The 18,298-nt window shown below is 44.2% G+C and overlaps 1 protein-coding gene across 19 annotated transcripts in view; it reads left to right on the forward strand.

Annotated features, from left to right (window-relative positions):
- TLN2 (talin 2) overlaps nt 1–18,298 on the forward strand; it is a 416,400-nt gene that overhangs the window by 166,190 nt on the left and 231,912 nt on the right. For 3 of the 19 annotated variants that reach the window (XM_057306201.1, XM_044390994.3, XM_048219871.2), the window contains one exon: nt 1,218–1,401. The exons of the other annotated variants lie outside the window; for them this stretch is intronic. The gene's annotated coding sequence lies outside the window, so the exon portion shown is untranslated. The remainder of the gene's footprint in view (nt 1–1,217; nt 1,402–18,298) is intronic. 19 annotated transcript variants of the gene reach the window in all.

The raw sequence follows: 18,298 nt of genomic DNA on the forward strand, positions 1-18,298 counted from the left end.
GGCCAGTGTAAAGGAGGAGGGTAGGGCTGGGTAAGGGTGGAAGGTACGGCTGAAAGCTCGGAGCTGAGAGCAGTGAGATCACAGGCACACAGAGTGGGCAAGAGTAAGGGAGCTGTCCTGCCCAGGACCCATTTGGTTGTGCATTTTGTCCTATGGGGACTTACAAGGGGCACCAGGTGGTCCTGTTTGACGAAAGGGCCTGGGCACAGTGGGCAGGAAACATGGCAGACCTAAGCCTTTCCTGGGATTTCAGATCCAAAAGCAGTGTGCCAAGTGCATTCTTATGCCCTGCGTCCGTACAGAATGGAAAACTGTGCTTTCCATTTATTTCTCTGTGGCATGTAGGGGTGTGTATGGGGGCAGCGTGGGTGGAGGACTGAATGACTAGGACAGGAAAATAGTATGGGGAAGGAGCAACAATAACACCTATCTCAGGATGCCGACATAATCCCGGCTGCTTTGGAAAGTTCTGTGAAATTATACTCTGGCCCACAGTGATTGGAACACAGTGGTTCAGTCCTTTGGAATTCCTCCCCCAGTGATTTCTGGCTTTCCTTTAACATTCCTATTTTCTGGAAACTTAAATTTGACAGACTTACCTTGTATTCCCTCTGTCAACCCAACTGGGTTTATTGGTTGGTTTATTGCCTGATTTGTATGGTTCAGTTGGGTTGCTTCCAGGGGATATTTATTTCACTGACCTTTTTAGGAAAAAAACTAGATCAAACAACAACAACAGAAACATTTGTCTGAAAGGTATTAGAATATGAGAAATTACCTGAAATCTTGACACTTCTGTAAGTGTCTGAAGTCGTGAATAAATGCTAGCAGGAGCTTTTATTTTGACATAAACCAGAGAGAGGAGAAGGGACGTGCTTTAAGGGACGTGGGCCTGGCTGAGTCTGAATGCAACTTAATGAATGAAAACATAAAATCAATCCGTCGTGTTCTGAGTATTTCGGAAGGCCAGGCACTGCTGGGCGAGATGTTGTAGAGATGAACAATTAAGAATTGGAGACAGCCATGTTTCCCAGGAATAAACGTGTGCTTTTAAAGGGTTGCGTGCATGAGAGAGAAGAGAGAGATTGATAAAGTGTGGAGGGCGAGGGGCACGTGATAAATGATTTGTTGAGCATTGTACTTAATGACTTGTGGTATATTCCGGATTTAAGAAAAAAAAGTGTAATATTCCGAACTTATCTCCATTTTCCCTGCAGGCTTGTAAGAAAAATATTGAAAAGCCAATTTTAAATGAAAAAACATTGTTTTTGGCTCTCTGGGAATTTTGAATTCCCAGGGCTGTTTTCGGAGAGGGTCTTGAATCTCTAAAACTCAAAGCAGGATCTACGTTGCCGTTTGTCGTGCTGTATCGGTCCCTTAAAAGCTATGACGTCAGGGAAGGTGCGTTCCTATGTTTGTTTTTCATCAAAAATGTGATCTCTTGTGCACGTTGGTCTGCCTGCCATCCTCCATTAGCCGGATTCTCTGGGTTCCTTGGCTTGTAGGCTGTGGGCACTGCCACTTGCTCACCCCCTGTGGGCTCCCTGAGTGGCTGGGAGCCCTAATTATTAGCATCACATCCTTGATCAGGATTCCCTGACGTGCGCTAGGCCCCTCACTCTGCTGTCTGTGCTTCCTAAATGTTTCAGAACAACAATTTCCAGATTGTTTTTCATAATTAAACTTAAGAATACGTGGGTATAATAGAATGTGCTGTTTCCTTACACTATTTGGCTAATTATGCTCATCAGTTAATTTCTTTCAGAGTTAGACAGCCCTGCGGAGAGCTCAAGATTTGAGCCTTGTCTCAGAATAGATTGGATTTCATGGACTTACGGGTTCTGGAATATTTGTGTCTGCATTTAAATGGTCTCCTAGAGAACACAAACCTTTAAAAATCCCGTATTTTAGCTGTGAAGTCCCATATTCTTTTTTTTTTTTTTAAAGATTTTATTTATTTATTCGACAGAGAGAGACAGCCAGCGAGAGAGGGAACACAAGCAGGGGGAGTGGGAGAGGAAGAAGCAGGCTCACAGCGGAAGAGCCTGATGTGGGACTCGATCCCACAACGCCGGGATCACGCCCTGAGCCGAAGGCAGACGCTTAACCGCTGTGCCACCCAGGCGCCCCCATGTGAAGTCCCATATTCTCATGACCTAACATGATCATCAAAGCTGTTCTCTTTGCCACAAATCAGAATTGGACAGGTTTCCAGAACCATTAAATGACTTGTTTACTTGCAGAGTTTAAATATGACTTTAAAATAAAAGTAAGCTCACTGTAAGGCCAGCTGCAGTGGTAAAAGATTAAAAACTCTAATGCTATGATCTAAACAAAAGTCTTAGGATCTTTCATTTAAAATAATTAAGTCAAAGTAATGCATGCACATGGGTTAAAACAGAAAATCCTGCAGAAAACAGCTTAGAATGAAAAGCAGCAAGGGTTTTACTCCGCTTCTTCCTTCACTTAGTCTTCCTTCTCGGAGGCAACCACCTTTTTTTTTTTTTTTCCTGTAGAACATTTTCACTTCTGCGACTTTCACATGTATAAATATTATGCTTGCAGCACCATGTCTCACGTTATCAGTTTTAAGAGCTGTTTATGGTGTCCTGTGATTGCTGATGAGCTCCCCTGACCGTCCCGGTCTCCCTTCCTCCCTGAGCTGATTCACATTTTCAGTCCTACAGCTGCTTCCTCCCTGCACCTCAGTGGCCTCCCCCTTTCTCGCTCTGTCTCCTGTCATGCAGGCTGTTTCTGTTTACCTCCCCGCATCCACATCTCCATTTGGGGCAGCTGTACCTTTGATTTTTTTTCTTAATTTTTTTTTTTAAAGATCCATTTACTTATTTTAGAGGGAGAGAGAGCATGGGAGAGGGAGAGAGACAGGCAGAGAAACCGACCCCCACTGAGTGGGGTGCCCAACGTGGGGGGGGTCAGTCCCACCACCCTGACATCATGACCTGAGTCAAAACCAAGAGTCGGAGGCCTAGTCACCAGGTGCCCCTGTACCTTTGACATTCTGGTGCTCAGAGTTGGTAATACTTAACATTCTGTTGTTGAGTGAGGGCTTCCATGGCTTACCTAAGACTCAATTCTGGATGTGAAATCCAAGAAGCAAGCACTTACTCTGTTGTGATCAAGGTAGCAGCTGTTCCCGTCACAGCCCAGTGTGTGGTGAGATGATAGTCCTTCCTCTCGGAGCCTGATGTCCCCGCACCTCTGTGGAGCATGTTTGAACCGATTCTCCCTTTTACGCGGCACCAGCCGTCCTGGGCTCAGCCGCCCGTTTGCCTGGCCTCTCAGTCTTCCCATCCTTCCTGGAAACCCACTTTGTGTTTGGAGGTCTTACTCCCACAGCCCCCTGCCCTCCAACTTCCACCAGAAGCATTTGATCTCCGGGTGTGCTGCTTGCCTCTAAGCAAGTGCTCACGGCCAGGAAAAGCTTACTACAGGTCAGAAAAATAGCTTCAGGCTCTGGTGTCTTTGAAGGGCCGATGACCTGGTGTGTAAAATTAGCCATCATTTATTGAGGACTTGATATGTTAGGCACCTAGGTGTTTGAAACCTGGTGTGTGTTGAAATCTTCACACCAGCCCTGTGAGACAGAAGCATTGACAGCGCTTCCGTGAGGAAGTCGAGATCTGGATCAGACACTCCTCCAAGGCCTCCACTGGGAAGTGCTTCTTAGATCCTGGGGTGGTTTAGGGGCATAGGTGTGGTTTCATAGGTGAGAAAAGATTTGTCCCTCTCTGCAGCATTTTACACCCTTTCCTCAGCACACCAGACTCCCCCTCCCCCCCCAAGACAATTGTGGCTGCTCTAAGCAAAATCAGCTCAATTCCTGGCTGTGGGTATACTCTGTGGCCAGGAACTCATTATACAGAATTCTGGACTGGAAATGGGACTGTCCTTACCTCCTCAGTGTTCCCTTTGTGAATTTGAAGTGAGAAATGGGACTTCATACATGCTCAACCCTGCTGAGAAGGGGGGGAAAGGTGCTTTGACCCTTTGAGTTGACCATCTGCTCCTTAGGCAAATAGTCCGTGGATGAGTGGGTGCAGTTACTCTTTGTCCCTCTGTTAAGTCATGGTGGCCTTAGCGCCGGCCTAAATAGTGCTTACTTACCAAACCTGTTGACCTATTAAGTTTACACTCTGAAGTAAGTAGTGAATGAAAGGGAAATCTTTGGAGCAGCACCTAGTTTACTTCTGGAAGGGACAGCTAGCCTTAGTGAGGGCGAGTCTTCATGCGTAGATTGGGGTAAACATTTACCTTGTTGCAGTGGCTACCAGGAGTAATTTCCTGCATTAAAATACAGTAGTGATAAGCAGTCCAAAGTTACCCTGCTAAGAACTTGGAACAATCTAATTCTGTGTTGGCTATTTGTAATTTTTCCATTTATTGATCATAAGGATAGGATAGGGTGTTAATCAAGGAGGGTTATAATCTGTATGAGACATTTTTGGTTCCATTATACACAGGTCACTAATCTTCAGTCATATAGGTCCCTTGACACTTGTTTAAAAGTGATTTGGGGTGGGGGGGGCGCCTGCGTGGCTCAGTCGGTTAAGCATCTGACTTTGGCTCAGGTCATGATCCCAGGGTCCTGGAATTGAGCCCTGCATAGGGCTCCCTGCTCAGTGGGAAGTCTGCTTCTCCCCTCCCTCTGACCCTCCCCCTTCTCGTGCTCTCACTCGCTCTCTCTCTCTCTCAAATGAATAAATAAAAAACTTTTTTTAAAAAAGTGATTTAGGGGGCCAAATCTATTTGGACAGTTTAAATCTTGATCAAAACTTTCTGGGGCGCCTGGGTGGCTCAGTCCTTAAGTGTCTGCCTTAGGCTCAGGTCATGATCCCGGGGTCCTGGGATCCAGGTCCGCATCAGGCTCCCTGCTGAGGGGGAAGCTGCCTCTTCCTCTCCCACTCCCCCTGCTTGTGTTCCCTCTCTCGCTGTGTCTCTGTCAAATAAATAAAATCTTTAAAAAAACAAACAAACAACAAAAACTTTCTCCCATGGTTAGAAATGTTGCCTCTACAAGAGTGGGACAGAACCCAACCCTTTAAAGAGCAAGAGAAGGGAATAAGATTTTAAAAATGCTTTTTTTATTATCTGATGCTGAATATTCCCCAAATTAGTTACATATTCTTCCACTCATTTACCTCTAAGTAGTGAAAATGACTGCATCTCCCCTGTAGAGTTTTGGCTCCAGGCATTGGGGTCACGCAGGGTGCTCAATTCATTTTTGCCGGCTTTTTGGAAAGTTTGATGCAGGCCCGGAGCATGAGCTGTGGGAGAGTAAGGGCCTCGTCCCCTGTGTTGGCCACTGTTCTCAGAAGTTTGGATTCAGAGGAAGCATATTCAATGCTCTGAACTAAGAAGGACAGAAGTACAAACTGTCACCGGAACGTCTATAATGATGTGGGCCTTGTTCTGTTTGGTCAGGTTTCCAAGAGAAAGCAGCATTTATTTCTGGGTTAATTGGTTTAAGTTTTGCTACTTCTAGCAGAATAGACTGTGAACGGCAGTGGGTTAAACAAGATAGAAGTTGATGTTTTCTCACCTACAATGAAGTCCTGAGGCAGGGCTGGCAGGGACTTGGACTCCTTGCAGGATGAGTAAAATTTCACGTCTTTCTTGGAGGTAAACTTGTTTCCCTCTTTTGCAGGATATGAAAAGTGAGGGTAAACTTTTAAAATCAGTGCTTCAAGTAATAATCCCTTAGAGACAAAATTGCTCCTACATGTCCCTTGGGAGGATGTCACCTGGAGGGTTGGTATTCTCTGGAGAGAATAATCAGTCCAGCAGAGTGGGCTTTTCTCCCTCTGCAAGAGCTCGCTGCTAAGTACTTGTCACCTGTGTTTAAGTGCCATCTTGTAAACTCTAGAATAACTTTTGGTATCTACATAGGACCCCACGAGAAACTTCCTTTCCTGGGCTTGCTCAGTTGCTGAAAATTCTTGTGTCCCTCCCATGGTCTTTCTGGGGCTTGCTTGCTCACTGAGAAGAGTGGGAGTGGAACTGCCTGCCAGATTGATTATTCATAACTTTCCTCATCAAAGCTTTCAAATACGTTCAAAAGTGAAGAGAATTTTATAGTCAACTATGGGTCCACTACCCAGGTTCAATAAGGATTAATCTTAGCTTTGTTTTGTCTATACCCTTCTTTCTTCCCATTCATGACTTTGAAGCCCATCTTTGCTATTTTATTTTTTTCTTGTATTAGTATTTCAGTATATGTCCTTAGAAGATAGAACTTACACCGTATCACAACAAACACATAAAAATTACCAGTATTTTCTTAATATCATTAAATATCGAATTAATGTCTGAATTTTCTGTTGTCCTACATGCTTTGTTTCTTTGAATCAGAATCCAAATAAGGCTTCTACACGGCAATTGAAAGATTTGTCTCTAATCTCCTTTTACTCTAGCCTGACCCCTCCATCTCCCCCTGCCCTCCTGTGATTTGTTTGTTGAAGAAACTGGGTTTTACACAGGGCAGCCCCCTCACAGCAGACTTATCTAGCCTAAAGTGTTGATAGTCCCGAGATTGAGAAATTCTACTATAGAATTTCCTGTAGTGTGAATTTTAATGATTTCTTCTCCCTCGTGCTATTTAACTTGTTTCTCTGTTCCTTGTATTTTCTCTGATTTGTTAAAGCTTGAGTTTTGGTCACATTCAAATCTGGATTTTTTTTCTTTTTAGTCAATGCTATATCATATGCAGGCTGTGTATTTTCATTAAATACACAGTCACTGGTGGTCTCTCTTTTTGATATTATTGGTGATATTATTGGTCTTTGATCATTGCCCGTATCCTTTCGTTTATTAGTGATGGCGAAATCGTGATTGCCAGTTCTGTCATTCCTTCCTTATTTGTATATGAGAAGACTTACATAAAGACAAGTTTAATGTCAATTACTTGTTTACCTTGGGGTTTATGTAGGAAAGGATAAACGCTTGATATTTTCCCTGTCTTTTCAAAACAGTGAGTTCCCTGGTGGGATTCTCTAGCAGTGATCACTGAAGTTTTAATTTTTGTGTTGTTTTGTTTTTTTCTTTTTTCAGTGTAAATATAATTGATGCATTTCAAATTTTCTTACTGATCATCGCGTTGACCCATGTTTGACCAGTAGCAACTGATTCAAGTTGGCTCCCAAGTCCTTTTGACAAGAACTTTTTTTGTATTCTTCCTGGTGATACAATGTCACACGGTTGTCTTACCCATCTCTTACTCCAGACGTAGACAACTGCTTCTCCAAGGAACCCTGGTTCCTTTGAGTATTTAGAAGGTACAATGAAAACTAGGAATGTTTATTGTCATTGGGTTCATCATTGCTTCTGGATCTTTTCAGTGGACCAAACTAGGGACTGTGCCCATGTATATGTGTGTTTGTGTGTGTGTGTGTGTTACATATAAGGACAAAACCAATTATTAGTGCGTACAGATACTTCTACGTAAAACCCAGGTTTACAGGGTTTACCTTATCGATTTTATATCTATGTTCTTTCCTCTCCCCCAGTTCTCAGTGATACCATAGTTTTTCATTTGCTCTATTTCATGCTGCATACACAAGAGACCTAGTCGTCAAGATGTTCGGAATAGTTCTTATCTGTGTGATTGTGCCACCAGCCGTGTATATAGTTAGGTTCATTCTTTGATTTTATTTGTGGTTTTTAGAGATTCCCTTTTTCAGTGGAATATTGTGCAGTATTTTCATGATTTCCAAGTCTCATCTATAACATGAGGCATGTGCAGAGGTGTTTGGTTTTACCCCTGTTGTCTCGCCATCCTGTTTCCTCCTTCCTCATATGTAGTATTTGAAAAAAAATACGGTTTACCCTGGCACAGTTTTTTGATACCAGCAAGTATGTGTGTGCTTTCATATCTGCATATCCCTCTCTTTTCCAGTACACGGTAGTATACTGTACACACTTTGATCTCCCTGGCTTTTTTCAGTTAATCTGTCCTGGCTTTTGTCCATGGTGGTGCAGGGAGATAATCCACACTCCTTTGCACAGCTACATGGCCCGCCATTGTGTGGGTTTGTTCCAAGTTCCTCAGCCTGCCCTCTTGGTGGACATGATGTTTTTCATCCTTTACTTACTAGGAATGGTGCTGTGTAGAATAGCCTTGGGCACTCTTAAAATCATTTGTCTTTTCCAACTTCATGGAAGTTAAAAGTATATTTGTAATGTGACTCTTTATGAAGAAAGAGAAGGATGTCTGCAAGCTGTTGGGATGAACTGAGCTTCGGGACGGGAAGGGGAAATTAGGCTTGGGAGAGATGGAGAAGAGCTTTTGGGTGGAGTAGACATTCTGCCTTAAAGTAAAAGAAAACCAGGCTTAGGAAGGTTGGTGGAGTGTAAGTTTCCGTGAACTGCATTGCCAGGCCAGGGGCTTTCAATCTTCTACTTCAGGGCAGGAGTTGGCAACCTTTTCCCTGCAAAGGACCCAGATTCTAAATATTTAAAGCTACTATCACTGTTGGGACTACTGAAGTCTGCCGTCGGAGTACGAAAAGCAGCCATAGACAATTCATAAATAAATGAGTGTGGCCGTGTTCCAAGCGAACTAGATTTATGGGCCCTGAGGTTTGGATTTCATGTGCTTACCACGTATTATGAAATAGAATTCTGTATTTTCCCCCCAACAATTTAAAATTGTAAAAATCATTCTTAGCTTGTTGGCCATAGTTCGCCAAACTCTGCTCTGAGCATTTGGGAGCCATAGAAAGTTCTTGAGCACAAGGAGGACCTGCTCAAAAGGATTATCAACGGTGAATGCAAGAGGGCTCAGTCAGAGGGACAGAGCCCAGGCTGGTCAGGAGGCTGCTGATTTTTTTTTTTTTTTAAGATTTTATGTATTTATTTGACAGAGATAGAGACAGCAAGCGAGAGAGGGAACACAAGCAGGGGGAGTGGGAGAGGAAGAAGCAGGCTCCCAGCGGAGGAGCCTGATGTGGGGCTCGATCCCATAACGCCGGGATCACGCCCTGAGTCGAAGGCAGACGCTCAACCGCTGTGCCACCCAGGCGCCCCAGGAGGCTGCTGATGTTCAACACGGATGTAATTGGAAGGTGCCTGTGGGAGTGCATTTCTTCTTTATTACCTGAGATTAGAGAATTATTGAGAAGCGATGTCCTCATTATATTGTTTGAAAGGGAATTTGCATTATTTATAAAATTTGTGCTCTCTAATCTCCCCTTGCTTACCTACAAAGAGAGCACCCAACTCACCATTCCACATGTGAGGGTTAAGGGTAGAATCCTCTCATTCCTGCTCCTACTTCCCACCCTCACCCCATCGAGAAACCCACGGTTGAGCCCATTCACCAAGGAGCCCTTTGTGTCAGCTCTCTTGTATCTCTCCTTTCCTGCGACATTTGCAGCTAACTATTGAGAAAACGGTATTTTGTTTGTGGGAGGAAAATCAAAGATGATATAAATGAAAAAATGCATTTTCATATAATGGAAATTATTAGAGCAACTTTTAAAATGTCTCCGCAGATTAATGCAGACAAGAAGGAGCTGAATATATTAGAAAGTAGGTCAAGTTATCTCATGTTTATGAATGAGGTGAATTAGAGTGCAGGTTTAGGTTTATAAAATTGTGTGAGCCTATGGTTTGTATGAATTACCCTGGCCCAAATGATATTATAGCAAAATATAATTAAAATAAATTGAGTTTGTTTCTTTATCCTTTGTGGCTAAGTATTTTATACCTAATATTTTATGAATTTAATAAACTAATAAAAGTGATGAGCTTCTTGTTACTGCTCGCATTTCCTGTACTAGACACAGAATCTACTCTAGGGAGTTAAAGCTGAAGTAGATTTAATGCAGGGATGAGTGCTTCCAGAATCCTTGGAAGGTGTGGAGGCAGAACTGGCTCTAGGTTAAGCCTCTAGATGTTGTCCCCCCCCCCCCCGCCCCCCCGGAACCATTTTCTCCTCCTAGAATCGGGCATACTGCCATGGCCGCTGCTGTGGGAAGCTGTTGAATTGGAAAGCCGCTGTATGAGCTGCTAGCTCTTGCACTACCCCTCTTCTGCCAGGAGACCTTGCTTTTTGCGGGTACCCTTGCACTCTGCCTTTTTGTCCCCCCAACTCCTTTCCAAATCAAAGCTGCCCGTGAGCCCATCTCATTGGTGGAGAGGCTGTGCCGCGTTTAACTGTCCGGCCTTTCCCTGCTACAGGTGAGCCAGTCTCCTGTGTTTGCCTCAGTTTTCATTTTCAGGAAGTGCTGCTTCAGGTTGGCATGCGTCACAGGTAGGTATTTGAAGGACAGAACATCGGACTCTCCCTTCCTGGGTTACATAGGATACACTTTGATGGTCTTGCGTCGTGATAATAGTAACAGGCGTAACAAGGATCACACCCGTGTGACTAGTTAACTTGTATTCGTTGACTGATGACACGGAGAATTTGGTAAGGAAGCGTTAGCCATGTTGAGAAGATCTTTTGGGTGGTATTATTGTCATACCAGGAAAGGAACACCTGTGGATGCAGAGTAAGAAGTTCAGTGATGGTGGAGTCCAGGCCTAGAGAACGTATTGTCGCCACAAAGGATAGTAGATCAAAATCCCGATCGTCCCTGACTTGACGTGTGTTGCACAGACCCCAGCACTAGGTCAGTGGTTGGGCTTTTGTTCGTCACAGCATTGCTGTCAGACTTCCTCACTCTTGGATTCTTCAAGGAGTGTTTAAGTGCATACCCCTTTTTCTATCTGGTTGGGAGCAGCCATGCACAATAGGTACGGTCATTGATTCTGAAACTGGGCAGACCTGGGTTCAGTCCGAATTCCACCACTGACTAGATTTATAAATATTAGCGACATCTGCTTTTCTGTCCCTATGTCTTCTGTTTAGAATGGAGTTCATAGTCGTGTTCAGCACAGGCCTGGCACATGGCCAGGGATCCATGCTGGGCTGCGGCTCCGTATGGAGACACCGCCGGCAGTGGTTGGACTGCTCTCGGCCACCTTCTCATCTGCCGATGCATTTTCCATGTTGTTACGCTCCTGCTGTGTCTGCACAGCTGTAACTTTCTCATCCTTGGCCCTGAGTCCCTTGGATATTGCTTTTCTTTTTTGTGTTTGTGGGCTTTCTTCTGCCCTTCGAGCACCCTTGGATTTCTGTCAAGACTCTCTCTCCTCCAGGGGAAAGATCTTTCTTAGTGCTCAATAGACATCAGAGCCGTCGTGGGGTCACAGAAGTCATGGTAGCTTTTCATTTGTCATTCAGACATCTAGAGCTCCTCCTGACACTTGAAAGGCTGATGGCGGGCGGCCCATCTGCATGACTCCTCCTCCTTAATGAGATTGCCGATGCCATTTCACTAATGGTTTTCCACTAAAGCGGTCTTAATTCCATTGCTTTTGCATGCTTTTTGTCGGCTCCGTCTCTCCTTCAACTTCCCCGCAGGACCTAATGTAAGTGGCTGGTAATAGTTGGGAGCATTTGGGCCTCTGTTCTTCAGCAAGCCTCCAGAATGGCCATCTGTTAGTGGAGTTTTAGGAGAACATAGGGAATACTGAAAGGTGCAGAAATATCCTTCGACACCGTTGTGTGCCAAGTGAGTTTCTGTTAAGTGTTTCTTATTTGATTTTTACCTATAATTTGGTCTTCATCCCTTCGGGATTATTTGACCCCTTTGTGGAGCTGATCTGACCCCCTCTGGGCCCTGCGCACACGTGTGTGCACGTGTGTCTCCCTGTCCCCAGGTGGACCCGCCGTCCCACTCTTCCTAACTGTCAGCGCTCCATTGGCAGTGGGCCTCGCACAGTATCTAAAGTGGAATCACGTCCTGCTGTGATATGTGACAGCAAGAACCACTCTCTGAATGGCTGTGAGCCAGTTTGTCTTTCATCTTCCTCTTTAACCTCAAGGACCTTGACCTTGAGCAGCTAATAATTTTGTGCAAACCCTGTCTGACATTTTTGTTAAGCCCTTGCCCAGGACTTGAGTGACCTGTTTAATACTCTATATATGTGAAGATTGGTGTTTGTGCTAAAAATTAGGTTGGGCTGTCTTCTCCCCATGTAACCGACTCTTCCAGTAAGCATTGATTGAACATCTGCAAGGTGCCAGGCATTCTGCTGGATGTTGGGGGCATTGTTGCCAGCAAGGTGGAGATGGAAAATACTGAATATAGTTGATGCAGAGGGTTTTAAGAGCATTGAAAGTAGATCTTATAGTATCTAGTAAGGTGTGTAGACGTTTTCCTAAGAACAGTCAGAATCCTTCAAATGGGTAAAGCTGAGCAGGACCTAGTCTGATAACTTTAGGAAGTCCGCTGAGTGAGATGTGGAGTGTGGATTCAAGGGCAGAAGAGTAGAAGTGGGCAGCCCAGTGGAAAACTGTTACAGTAATTTGGGCAGGAATGATGGTATTCTGTGGCTGGAGAAGAGGACAGATTTGAGAGATTCTTAGGAGGTCGTAGTCAGGACTTGATGATTATCCCGTGTGGGAGCTCAGGAGAGGCTCATGTCAAGGATGACTCTCCCTGCTCTGGCGTTGGCAGTTGGATGGGTGTTGGCTCTGTTGAGATCAGGCACACAGGAAGGGGGAGCAAGTTGGGGAGGGGTGGTGGCACGGGGAGAAGTGAGGAGTCTATTTTTGAGTAACATGAAATAGATATGCTCACGAAAGGGCTTGAAGATATGATGTAGACTGGATAAGGAGCACAGGGGACAGATCTGCAGATCTGGTGGATACGAGTCCTGAGAGCAGATGCCATCCACCAGGTAAGCGTGTACAGAAGAGGGAGTAGGAGAGAACTCACGGACCACGAGGTTTAAGCAAGGAAGAGAGCCTGTGGAGAAGACTGAGCAGGAGTGGGTCAGATAGATTGGGAGAATCTGCTAGAGGGCCACTGGTGTCCAGGGCAGTGCACACAGGTAAGGACTGGAGCAGGAATGCCTGCACACTCTTGGCAGTGCTCAGCGGAAGCCAGATGAGGGATACAGTGAGTAATTGGAGGTCTGTCAGTGTAGAGAACTCTTACAGGAACAGTGGCTGAGTGGGAGAGGATGGGGCAGTGCAGTTAGCCTGCAGGGCTTGTGCGTGTGTGGTGAGGGCACGTGGCTTTAGGGGTGGATGAAGAGTTAAAGAAGAATGCCCCTGTGTGCTTCATTCTTGCCATGCTTACTGCTCTGTTACACATCTTTTTTTTTTTTAAAACACTTGGAAAACGTTCTTAATCCCAAAGTTATAGAAATGCTGGAAGTACAGCACAAAGAATGGTTCCTCGAAGCATCCAGTTATGAGTTGCTGACCTAATGCACAGTCACCTCTAATTACTTGTCCTGTGAAAGGACATCCTCGAACCTAGCCACAGTGCAATCATCAAAATTGCTACCATGTAATCCTCAGGCGCCCTTGCCTTTTGCCAGATGTCCCTTGCACGTCCTTTGTAGCAGGACGATCACGTTCAGAATCATTTGTTGCATTACTTGTCTCATGTCTTTCGTCTTCATTAGTCAGGACAGTCCAGGAGTCCTGCCTTGACTTTCATACCTAGATCCTTTTGAAGATGTAAGTCCCGTTATTTTGTACACATCCCTCCGTTTGGATTCGCGTTTTGACTCATGATTAAACATGTTTTGCGTCTTTGGCAAGCATATCACAGCCGTGATGCTATGTGGTTCCTGCATCCGGTCAGATGGCATGCAATCTAGATGTGTCTCATGATTGATGATGATGATTACGTCATCCCATGATTCAGGTGCTGTTGACCAGGTATTGCCTCTGAAGAGGTCCCCTCCCCACCCCTGTTCTAAGGAGTTACCTTAGAAATAAGTGAGTAGCCTTCTCATTCCTCCTCAGACTTCCATTTTATTTATTCATTGATTTTTGTTGGGATGGACTCCTGTTTCCATATTGCATTCATTAAGCTATGTCCGTTACTATCATTTTGGTGTTTAAATTATTCTTGATTTGGCCAGTGGGAGCCCTTTCAAACTGGTTTCTGTGTCCTTTTGACACTTCCCCATCATTCTTTGGGCAATTCTTGACTTAATAAGATTTATCTTAAAACTTGCTTTTGCTCATCCCTGCAATCACTCTTTTCTCGATGGAGCCCTAGAAGTTTTTATGAGACAAAGGTAATTCGAAGCCAAGATCTGCTCCTTGATGTTAGGATATCCTCAGTCCCAGGCCTTCTCAGCGGGCAGAGCTAGGGAATATATTAGATTCTTGTTATTCACAGTAATTATGTTGTACAGTGTCTCAGGGAACACTGACTTCGTGAACATGGAGCCATTGCTCCTAGGGGAAATACAGGGCCAGGTGCTTGCCAGCCTCTGATCACAACATTACCTTGTTTTATGTGTGTCTCTATTTAAAGATACTGTATGTAAAATATATTGTTGATTCACTAACACTGAACTCAATGGCCACCAGCACTTAGGCCTGAGTGAAGCTTGTATTTAACATACTCGTTTTCCCCATGAGGCACATCTCAGCCTCCCTGGACCTAGAAACACTAGTCAGTGTTCCCCTCTGCTTGGGCCGTTTTAAACAGCTACGTCATCAACAAAACTGCAAAAATCGTGACACTAAATAAACTGCAAAAAGGACGCATGGTAGGCTGACAGCTGAAACAAGAAGGCAGGACGTCCTCTGGTGGGACCGCAGCGGAACGTATACACTAGATGACTCCGTTTGGCCATTCTGCCTGTGTCCACAAATAATCAGGAGAGTGCTGTTGGGGTTACAAATAAATTTTAGCAGGTAGGTGAATTTGCAAATACGGAATCTGCAAATAGTGGGGATTAACGGTGTACCTGTCTTTGCACGCGCAGCTATGTCTTTGTGTCTGTCTGCATGTCTGTGTGTGTCTGTTCATCTATCTGTCTTGAAAACCATGAATTCACACCAATACTTGAAATTCCAGTGTAAGACCGTGGGCTCCCTTGTAGTTTTTCTCTGTTCTGAGCCACTGTGGTGCGCTGCCCGCCCCCCCCGCCCCACCTCTTTGCTGGCACCTACCTTACTCTTTCCCACATAATGACTTTAAAGCTGATTTCTTCTGGATGGGAAAGCTGGGGGCAAGAAGGGGAATGGATGTAATTATACCTTATTATCCCATTTATATTCTATATGCCAATTTAAGATAGGCTGATATTAAAATATTTATGAAGCCTCCTTTTCATCTCGTAAGTAGAAATAATGCAAGTAACATCAGTTTTGGGGAAAAACAATTTGAAAGCTGATGAGTGGTGCAAGAACTGAAAACTGACTTTATAAATGGACTTAGGGTCGCTCCATGCCCTCTGGTGAAGAGAAACACTTCCTGTCCTTCTAGGCTCAGGTGTGAATGGTGGGGGTTGCAAATAGTGCCAGAGCCTCAGCAGTATGTCCTGCCTGAGAGATCCATTCTCTGAAGACGTGTGGCGGTATCTGCCTCCCTCGAGAGAGTGTGAGACCCTGGAGGGTAGGGACTGCGTGTGGATTAGTCATTAGTGTGTCACTAAAGCCTGGCATACGAAGTGACTGGTGTACACTGGTGACATTATGTGACCATAGCCCACCAAGTGGTTGCCCAGTCTTCGAAGGTCTTTTCTTGTCTTAAAATGTTCTTGATTCTTTCCCTTAAGTTTCTCTGGAAGCTCGTCTCCCTCCTCCCTGTGGGAGCCTTCCAGGCTCTCACTAACCAGAGGGATCATTCTTGAAAGGGTGTCTGAAGGCTTGGGAGAGTTTTTGCAGCCTAGTGCCTAAGCATCAGCTTTGGAGTTGAACAAAGTTGCTTTGGATTTGCAGCTCTACCACTTATTGGCTACATGGTCAGGAGCAAGTCGTGGACTTTATCCCAATCAGTTTAATAAACTGTGAGGTGGAAATGAGCAACGTCTGCCTCCCATGATTTTGGGAGGATTAAATGAGGTGGTGTTTTGAAAGGACTTGGCACGGTGGCTGTACCTAGTCAACATTAGCAAAGATGGTGGTGGTGGGTCAGAATGATCTGGCACTGGGTATGTGATCACCTTTTTTGGATTGTAGGCCCTTTCCTCCAGCTTGTTGATGAACTCCTGATTGGGGTAGAGATCTGGTCTCCTATTTAGCGTGTATATCTAACCACCCATCCCGTGTATCCATCTACCCCCTCCAGTCTAATATGGTGCTGTGCCCTCCAGGAGGTAGTAGCTATCTTTTGCTTGGTCATTGCCCGATCCTTCCTCATGCTCACACCTCTCTGCCTGACCTCGTCTTGCTAGTAGAGCAATTTTCTTCCCTTTTGTCAGAGTGCTGGGAGATGCTGATTATGTTTTCCAACCTTTCTTCTTTTTTTGATTACGAATCAATACTCCGTAAGATGTGGTCGATGTCATGGTCTGCTGCTGCTAAGAAGTGGTATTTTCCAGACTTTCTCCTTAACACAAGCACTGTCCTCAGTCCCCGTTAGACTCTGAGGCTCTCTTTAAACAAAGCAGTGGCTGCACAATTGCCGTCTGTTTTTACCCTTGAGAACGATGGCGCTTTATCTTCCAGCCCAGGGCCTTTATGGCAAGGACTTGGAGCTACCGGATTGGGTTTTGTACAACTGTGGCAGCCTGACATGCAGCGGGTAATGAATCTGCCTGCTCCTGAGACTTTTCCCCCTCCTTTCCACCAGAAAAGCACTTTGTTAAAAATAAGTATGCTCTTTGAAACATCTTCTCACTCTTTAGGACTGACTTACGCGCTTAATAGGTAGTATCTACTGGGTGGATTTTATCAGTATCTATTCTGTCATGCTGGGATGATTTCATGTTATGTAGAAATGTCAGTAGAGTAAGGAGCCAGTATTTGCTTTGACTATTTAGCTCAAAATGATATTCTAGGGCTTATTACCCAATTACTTTCTTGAAGATTTGAAATCCATTGTCTGAGGTAGAACTGGAAAGAACTATGTAGCTTTGGAAGAGAAATAACCTGTATTCAGGATGGCGTAGATGGTAGCATGGGTATAGGTAATAGTAAAGAGCCAAAGCTCAGGACTCAGACTTCTGAGTTCACATCCTGGCTCTGCCAATGCATTAGTTCTGTGACACTAGATGATTTATTTGTTCTGTCTTTCCCTCAGTTTATTCACATATAAAATGGGTTAGTGGTTTTATCGTGGTACTCCATAGGGTTGTTGTAGAGTAATTATGGAATACATAAAATGAAGACTACGGTAAACACTCAATAAATGTATATCGTTGTTCCTATCAATGTACTTTGGTGCTTTTCCATATAATGTGTGCTACCAGGAAAGGGCAGAAATTAAAATTACACCTTCATAAATATTTATAATGGTCAACTTATGCTTCAGTTCCCTTACAGTAGGGAAAGCTATGTATAGTAAGTGTTTCATGGACAAGGGGTCCTGTGTCCTACAGAACTACTTGTAGCTGACCTGGAACAAATGGAATGCAGACACTGCTGGCAGGAAAAATGCAAAATGGTACAATCTCTTTGGAAAATGGGTGGGCAGTTTCTTCTGTTATTCATGTCCTACACTTTAATTTTAAAAAATTGAACTCTCAATTCATAACTTTAATCATAAATTTGATGGTAGGAGGTGTGATATAACTTAATTGTTTTTCAGATGCACAATTTGCCCAGCACCTCTTTTTGAATAAACCTAACACCTATCGTATGTCCCAGACATTCTACCCCTTGGTATTTACCCAAGAGAAATGTAAGCTATGTCCTTACAAAAGACTCGTATGCAGATTTCAAAGGCAGGGCGAAGGGCACATGCACCTGTTACTATGAGCTTTATTGATAATAGTCCCAAATTGGAAACCTCAAATGTTCATCTACACGTGAAAGGATCAGTAAATTATGCTATGTTCCTCCTTAAAATAAATGACTTATTGGTGTATGTAGCAACATGGGTTGCAACCAGACCAAAAAAGTACATGCTATATGATTCCTTTCAGGTAAGATTCTAGATACTTCAAACTAGTGAATGGCCAGAGGAAACAGATCCCAGGTTGCCTGAGGACAGCAGAAGCAGACACTTGGGAATGAGGGCTTACCAGGGATACAGGAAGACTTTGGGGGAGTCACGGGTATGTTTGTTATCTTCATAGTCATGAGCATCCCACAGGTGTATACCTGCATAAAAATTTATAGCCTCTGAATATGTATATTTTATTGTCAATAATGCTTTAATAAAAATACAAATTAGGCCTACTGTATCAAATAACCAATACATTTGCTCAGCTGCCATAGCATGACATTCATCAGCTTGCTTAAAGACCATTTGCTACATTGGGACACTTGGCTGGCTCAGTTGGTGGAGCATATGACTCTTGAACTTAGGGT

The sequence above is a fragment of the Ursus arctos genome, unplaced genomic scaffold, assembly GCF_023065955.2.
Source record: "Ursus arctos isolate Adak ecotype North America unplaced genomic scaffold, UrsArc2.0 scaffold_36, whole genome shotgun sequence".
Taxonomy (NCBI): domain Eukaryota; kingdom Metazoa; phylum Chordata; class Mammalia; order Carnivora; family Ursidae; genus Ursus; species Ursus arctos.